This window comes from Misgurnus anguillicaudatus, chromosome 21 (genome assembly GCF_027580225.2).
Source record: "Misgurnus anguillicaudatus chromosome 21, ASM2758022v2, whole genome shotgun sequence".
Lineage (NCBI taxonomy): Eukaryota > Metazoa > Chordata > Actinopteri > Cypriniformes > Cobitidae > Misgurnus > Misgurnus anguillicaudatus.
Window position 1 is genome coordinate 31,314,412 of NC_073357.2, and position 7,638 is coordinate 31,322,049.

Genomic DNA, 7,638 nt, shown 5'->3' on the forward strand with positions numbered 1-7,638 from the left:
ATTGCATCTCTGTATTAAACGGCTAAACTCTTAATTACACTATACATTAAAAATTTTGTTTAAGTTATTTCCCTTACGCATAGATACTGTACAGTATATGCAGTATTAATTTTTAGTAACTTTTACATGTGTCTGAAATGATGAAAAGAAATCACGGTAACACTTTACAATAAGGTTCATTAGTTAACATTAGTTAGCTACATTAGTTAACATGAACTAATAATGAACTGCACTTATACAGCCTTTATTAATCTTTGTTAATGTTAATTTCAACAATTACTTTATTAAAATCTTGTTAACATTAGTTAATGCACTCTGAACTAACATGAACAAGCAATTAAAGCTTAAATTTTTATTAACTAACATTAACAAAGATGAATAAATACTGTAACAAATGTATTGCTTATGGTTTGTTCAAGTTAGTTAATACATTAACTAATGTTAACTAATGAACTTTATTGTAAAGTGTTACCGAAATCACAATGCATTTAAAGACAATTCATGAACAATCTATTAAATAGAATGACAATTTACACAAGTTGATTGTACATTTGTTTTGTACAGGTATTAAAATTTAAGCATATATTTTATAAATTAAAGTCACTGTGTGCTTAATGGCAAAAGGGTATTGAACATTGAGGAGAAAAAAAAACGCAAACAGTTGTCACGGAGTGACTATGCGGGGCGGAACCAAAAGGAGAGTGAAGAGGTTCCGCCCGGACCGGTTTGTACAGACACCGGCACTTCAGGGTTCCCCGGGAATCCCCGCACTCGCTGAAACAAGGCACAGCTGTTATATCCTCCTCCCAGGCTCGCCACGCCTGGGAGGAGGATATAAAGAGAGAAGGTAGAAGTTACTGAAAGGGTCGATTTTCGGGCGAGTCAACTTCCGCCTTGGGCAGCACAACGAAGACCAGCCTCCGAAGAGTCCGCAGGCTCTGCCGATCCGGCGACCGTTAGGTAGCGGGCGGAAAGAGTGCGGGGCTGGTCCGGGCGAAAGGACGGCGTGGTTGTGTATAGGAAGTTACTTGTCAGAGTGAAGTTTGATCGCGTTGGATATACGCTGCAGATGCCGGCTGGGTTGTTAGTCCTTCGGGTGCTGAAATACGTAGTTCTGCTACGGCTAGGAGCTGTGGAGAGAGAAGAAACACTGTTCAACAGTCAAGTAAGAACCTCTTGAAATGGAAATACACAAAGCTTTATTGAAGTGTTGTGCTGTGTCCTTGTCGTCCGTACTCACCTTAGGAGGGTCTTGGACCCTTGTGGATGCCATCAGGGGCCGCCGCGACGGTGTGTGCCCAACCCACCCAGTTACGCTCTGTAGCGGTGTTCCAGCTGGAGTCACGTGGAAACCCCTCCAACGTCCCTGGCCCCGTAATACTCCCCCTGAGGACGAGAAGCGAGATTTTTTTATTCCCTTTCCCATTCCCCACTTTAGTTTTAAATAATTTAAATAAAGTTTCTATTTCTATATTTTACTTACCTCTGGTTTGTCTGGTCATTGGGGTGCTTTGGGACCTCCTCGAGGTGGAACTAGGAGGAGCGTGATCCGCGACAGGGGCGGTCCGCTTCTCCGACCTGTGACACAGTCATTCCACAGCCTGTGATGTCAATGTCTTCCACATATTAAGTTCACATTGTCCATTATAAAGTTGATACATTCAGATTTGAAAAGATCAGGAGAGCCGTTGAACACTATGGTTGGTGTGGGACCTTTGGGTTCCTGTAAAACAAACATTTCACCTTTTAAGTGCTTTTTACCAATTAACAGAAGCCATCAAATAGACTTAAAATTATCCCATAATAACACAAATAAAGTATGACAACTAGGCAAGCGACACTCACGAACCAACAAGACTCATAATAATTGATGTAGAGCTGTATGCTATTTAAGGGTAAACAGAGTAATAGTTTTATATTTGCATTGAATGTTACTTTAAATAAAGTGCCTCAAATGCTAACTAAATTACAGAAGACTATACTTACCCTATTTACACAGTAAAGGAAGCTGGGATTTTCTTGAAATAATGCTTGCAATAACATAAGTGCAGCATTCCTCACCAGACCTACAAAGATACAAATTATTGTACATTAGGTACAGATATCAATTACAGGGACATTTTACTCAAAAAAGAAAACTCATTCACTCACTCGTTATTTCAAACATTCACAGCTTTCTTTCTTCAGCAGAACACTAACACAAAAAAGATTTTGAAGAATGTCTGTAACCGAACAACTCTGCTAGCAATTTAATGGACACAAAACCAATGCAGGTCAATGGGCACCATTGTTGTTCGATTACCATACTTTTTCAAAATTTCTTCTGTTGTGTTCTGCTGAAGAAAGTGACGACAATTTTAATTTGTGGGTAAACTTTAACTCTTTCTCAGCCAGTGTCTCTTAATTAACAAGTTTACTCTTCAATGACAAGGAAAAAGTTTATACTAACATTATTTTCATATTTTCACTTATACAATTTAAAGGTGCTAGAACCTTTACATTGACTATGCAAATAAGGCTACTTTACACTGGACAAAGAACAAGCACCTTCTGTGGTTTCCTCTCCAATGAGATTGGCGTAGAGATGTTTTTACTTCCTTCTTTTGCACTCCTGATGATGTTTGGGGCCATTTTATTAAGAGATGTTTCCATGTTCTTCACCAAGTCTGTTCCAAACCACATTGTCATTCCATGCAGCATCTTAAAACAAAAAATCTTTATATATCCACTTTCAGACAAACAAGTTCCTTAAAGTCTACATTAACTTGAGGTTGCAATTGACTAGTGATGTATTTTTCAAAACACAATGTTCAATAAAAAAATAGTGTGAAATATACAGAATTTAAATTAAATCCTCAAACACTTTACAGTCTTTAATGCTAAATTCTAAATGAAATACATACAGTAAGAATTATCATTAAAGCTACAAAACACAGATTTCTTTTTATTTTCTCTTTAATGAACATTAGTGACGAAGTCTTACAAGGTCCTTTTAAGCACCTTACCTTTTTGCATCAATGGGGTTTATATTTTAAAGCCAGTGACGTGTCTGACCATTTATTAACCATGGTTATCTGTGGGGGAGAGGAAAAAAGCATAAACTACACTTCACAAACCAAATACACATAAAAACCTGAACACGTTTGGTTTTTAAAACATTTGAATGTTAAATGTAAGTGTCTAAACAGCTACCATCACATTAATTAATTGTGTGCATCACAGAAAACATGCATATCTAGACTTGCGGATACAAACGCTGCACTGCAATCGTGCATTTATAATACAGACCAGCAGGGCCGCATTAAGAGCTCACTGGGCCCCGGGGCTATGAATTACTGCAGCCCCCCCCCCCAACACCACTTTAGGTCACCAACTACAGAGAGAACACATTTTTCTAAAACACTGCTGAAGTTGTTTTACATAAATATAATCTAGAATAATTCAGAATAACAGTTGCACGAAAAAAGCTGTTAGAATAACACTAACCTGTAAACATGACTTGCTAATAGCGAATATTGGGGTGGGCGATGAGCTAAATGTTTTATCATTATACGAGTCATTTTATCAATAATGATATACTTCACAGTCAAGTTATATTACTTTTAATAAGAATTTTATCATATGGAAATTTAATGCCACTAACATTTCAGAATTCTTTTGACCAATTTCCATATCACAAAAAATAATAGTCACTTAAGAAAATAATCTCAAGCTGACTGATGACAAGAGTTACAATTAATAACAATAGAACAAAGGCACACAAGAAATCGACCTACTTGAAAAACTTAAAGCACTGAATAATATTATATTGTGTAAAGTAATCAAATATACAGTACCTATCTTTCACTATAAATTCAACATTCATTCTTATTTATTTTACAAAAGTGATTCAGTCAATGGCAGTAAATTACTTTATTTCTGATGTTTGATTTATTTATTTATTTATATTTATTTAATGTTTATTTGACAGGGACAAATGCATAAAACATTGCTTTATAAAAATACAAAGTAGATTCCATGCATACAGGTTTATAGCCAAGACTAATTTGCAACCCCTGTCCCTGGTTAGGCTTGTAAGGTTAAAACAGAGATTACAGAGTATTGAAGCACAAATTTATAGCTATTAAAATATATACAATAAATACATCAAATACATCAAATAAGATGTGGGCTTAAATAGATGTAGTAGTCAAATGTATACATTGAGTTGTAGCCTGTATAATCAGCGTTCACAAAGTTGTTTCAGTTTTAGCCATTGCTTTAAATGTGTATTAAAAACCTTGAGTCCTTTCAGTGTTTTAATTTCTGATGGTAAAGCATTCCACCATTTTATGCCATTTTAAAGTGATGTCTGACCAAATGTTGTTCTACGTTTTGCGACTATACAGCCTATACAGTGCGGCGCGGCTTTTTATATTGCTAAGCAAACCCGAGTAAGCTGTCTTGTCAATCAAATATTGACGCGTGAGCGCTCTTTTACTGTTAACTGTCATATTAGCAGAAACTTTAAAAAATAGGACGCTTGCTCTGACCTTGTTTGAGGGTGAGAGGTGCACTAGACGCAGGAGAAAGTGAGCGAGTGGAGTCCGGTTCTTCAAAGCCCTTGTAAACTTCTCTTACTACAACGTAAGGCCCGCCTCTGCCCTCATTCGATTGGACAATGCGCCCGACGCGAATGACGTCGGGCGCTTCTCCGCTCTCAGCGCTTCTTCAAAAGCGCGTGCTGCGGCTGGCGGCAAAAACCTAATTTGTAGGGGGCGTGGTAAGGCTTTGGCAATCAGATGTCTGGTAGCAGTCAATCTGCTTCACAGCCAATCACGGGCCCCCTACTTGTTCGGGCCCCGGGGCTTTAGCCCCGCCTAGCCCTATGGTTAATGCGGCCCTGCAGACCAGCAGAAAGTTCTTAACTGTGGCCAGCAGTTTCCACTTTCCTTCAAGATTTAGCTCCAACCCTGATAAAACACTCGTGAACAAGCGAAAAATACTCACGGAATATGTGTTAAACTGCGACAAACATTTACATATAATTTCCCTTCCACCGTCTTCCACCCGGTTCCTTTGACCACGCGCTTCATTGAAATAACACCCCTGTCTCGAATTTCGTCTCCTTACAACACAGCTGTCTTATTGTGCTTGGCAATTTAATTGAAAATGACAAAGAAATAAAGCAGGACTGTAACGTAATTCATTAAAACCAGGAACAAAATGTATTTAACAGAGCTTTTATAACTGACGGTTGACGAAGCCCGTCAGTGCTTTAACGTTACCAGCTGTATTTTTTAACTGAGGTAAATATTATAAATGTAGCTTCTAGTATCACTATTTAGCACAAGACCTACTCTAACAAAATAAATATTAACTAATTATACTAAATATTTCAGTAATATCGTTTCAAAAATGTAGAAAGTTTACTTACCTCAGGGTACAAACAAGCAGAAATGACGGTCCGGAGTCCGAACTCCTCAGTTTGAAAAAATAACTGTCACGCCTCGAGGCTCATCTTCGCGTATGGTGGTGGTCTCTGCCTCTCATCATCACCGCTCTGGTTTAATAAACAGAGGAATATAAACACACACACATACATAAATAACATGTTTAATATAATAAAGCTTGACGGTGAAAGATGTTAGACCCTAAAATTGCCAAGTTTCCCTCAGAAATCACACGTAATTGAATTAAACACTATTGGGCGGTTTTCTCGGACAGGACTTATCACTAACTAAAATACTGACATCTGTTAACATATGAGTGCTATTGTTTTGTCTCAAAATGCACACGGGTATTGTATTTTATAAGGTTTGTTTGTAAAAATGTCCCAATTATAATTAAGACGGAGTCCTAAACCCTGTCCGGTATTATCTTAACTAAAATAGCTCCACTTTAACTCGGACACATAACATAACACACACTTTAACTCGGACACATAACATAACACACCTTTATATAACTTATATGTTTACAAAAACGTCGAGTATTTGCGTCTTTGCCAATTAATATAGTCTAAAATTAACATTTATTTACAAACACTTACCTAACGTGACCTTGAGGAAACGGCTGATGACTCGTGTCGTTGTGGGAAACAGTGAGTGATTCCAGCTGTTACACGCGGAATGATCTCAGATGAAATGACCTGTGATTCAGATCCTTCCGAGTTAAGTTAAGACATTTTAAATTAAAAACTCACGCACATACTGTACATACACACGCGCGAGCAAACGGGTCGCGCGCAAACGGGTCGCGCGCACGCGCGCGCGCACACGGGTACACACACGGGTATATTTAGAAGTTTTATTTAAGATTGTTATGATATTGGGACTATTTCTCCACTCGCTCCTTCAGATCTGAAGTTCAAATTCGCATGCAGTCCGGTTATAACAAATGTAAAAGATATGAAACATCACTCAACAGCAATATCAATTAAGTGCAATCCTAAAATATGATTTAAAACATAACCCTTTTACTGTTAAGTATGAGAAATCAAAATGAATCAAATCACATGTTTAAACGCCACAGAGATATCAGAGCCAGCAGTCGGGCTTGCCGAGGAGAGGCTGCGCTGGGCGGGGTGTGGGCGCTTAGTGTCTGTGATTTTCTGGAGCTCATCTACGTCCGAAAGTGTCCGAGCACATTTTTAAATAGACGCTATCTTTATTAACCGACCGCATATTTAAACTTTAAGCACATACATTCACGCCTGAACAACTCTTACAATTACATTTTGTGACCAAATAACAGTAATATTATGAGCATTTTGTTGTCAGGAAACATAGCTGTCATAACTCCACATACTTACCTGATTTGTCTTAATTAGTTCAGTCAACACTAGCCATTCTGAATTTTGACTGGATTTGAAAATAACCATTCATTTAATATTTTAAACACAGATCTTCTCAACTAGCTCAAACAAAAAAATTGGTTTAACTTATATATTTTTGCCCGTCCAACATTTCATTAGTTGGATTTTTTACAGTGTACACTAAATATTAGTAGCCTATTTGTTGACTCTCTCTTTATTTGACCACAACCTATTGACACAAAAAGGTTTGTGAATGAGTGGTGTAGGTTTGTAAATGAGTTGTGTAGGTCTGCAATTATTGTGTAATCTTTAGATTACACTTCAGTCACAAAACGTGAATTATAGAACCATTTTAATAAAAATGGTTCTTTGCCTTCCAAGGGTTCTATATGGAACCCGTTTTTTGGTAAAAGGTTCTATTGGCCAAGTATAGAACCCCACGGTTCTATATAGAACCTCAAGGAACCTTTTTTTTTTAGAGTGTGGGCTGGACTGTCTATTATTCAAGCTCTCAGCGGAAGAATGTACGGGTGTGAGGCGTTTGGAAAAATAGGTCCACAAGTTAACAACGAATGCTAAAACACCTTTTGGAAAGCATCTTTTGCAGCGATTTTTGTTTGAGCATATCAGTGAACACCCCTGACCACTCTGTGAGTTTCACGTCTTTGTAAATGAAAGTTTAATGCGTTTTAGGAAGGATTGTTCCACATTGTAAAGGTGGGAGGTGAAACAACAAACACCCCGAAAATTCTCGGGGCAGCCGCATATGTCGAAATTTCAGTCAAAACCGTTCCATTTTATCATAAACAATCTGACAACAGGATTTTTTAAGTGTAAAATAC

General features: G+C 37.7%; 1 long non-coding RNA gene across 4 annotated transcripts; it reads right to left on the reverse strand.

The window, feature by feature from the left end:
• Window positions 1–228: 228 nt before the first annotated feature.
• On the reverse strand, window positions 229–5,601 carry LOC129419050 (uncharacterized). 4 transcript variants are annotated; one of them, XR_012359938.1, is made up of 8 exons: window positions 5,417–5,601; window positions 3,006–3,074; window positions 2,548–2,700; window positions 1,987–2,066; window positions 1,484–1,723; window positions 1,241–1,386; window positions 528–1,130; window positions 229–359 (listed from the first exon to the last, which is right to left on the reverse strand). It is a non-coding gene; the product is annotated as an uncharacterized lncRNA (long non-coding RNA). The 4 variants fall into 4 exon arrangements; XR_012359936.1 differs by having other exon boundaries at window positions 229–1,130; window positions 1,996–2,066; window positions 5,417–5,593; XR_012359935.1 differs by having other exon boundaries at window positions 229–1,130; window positions 5,417–5,593.
• Between the last annotated feature and the right edge of the window lie 2,037 nt (window positions 5,602–7,638).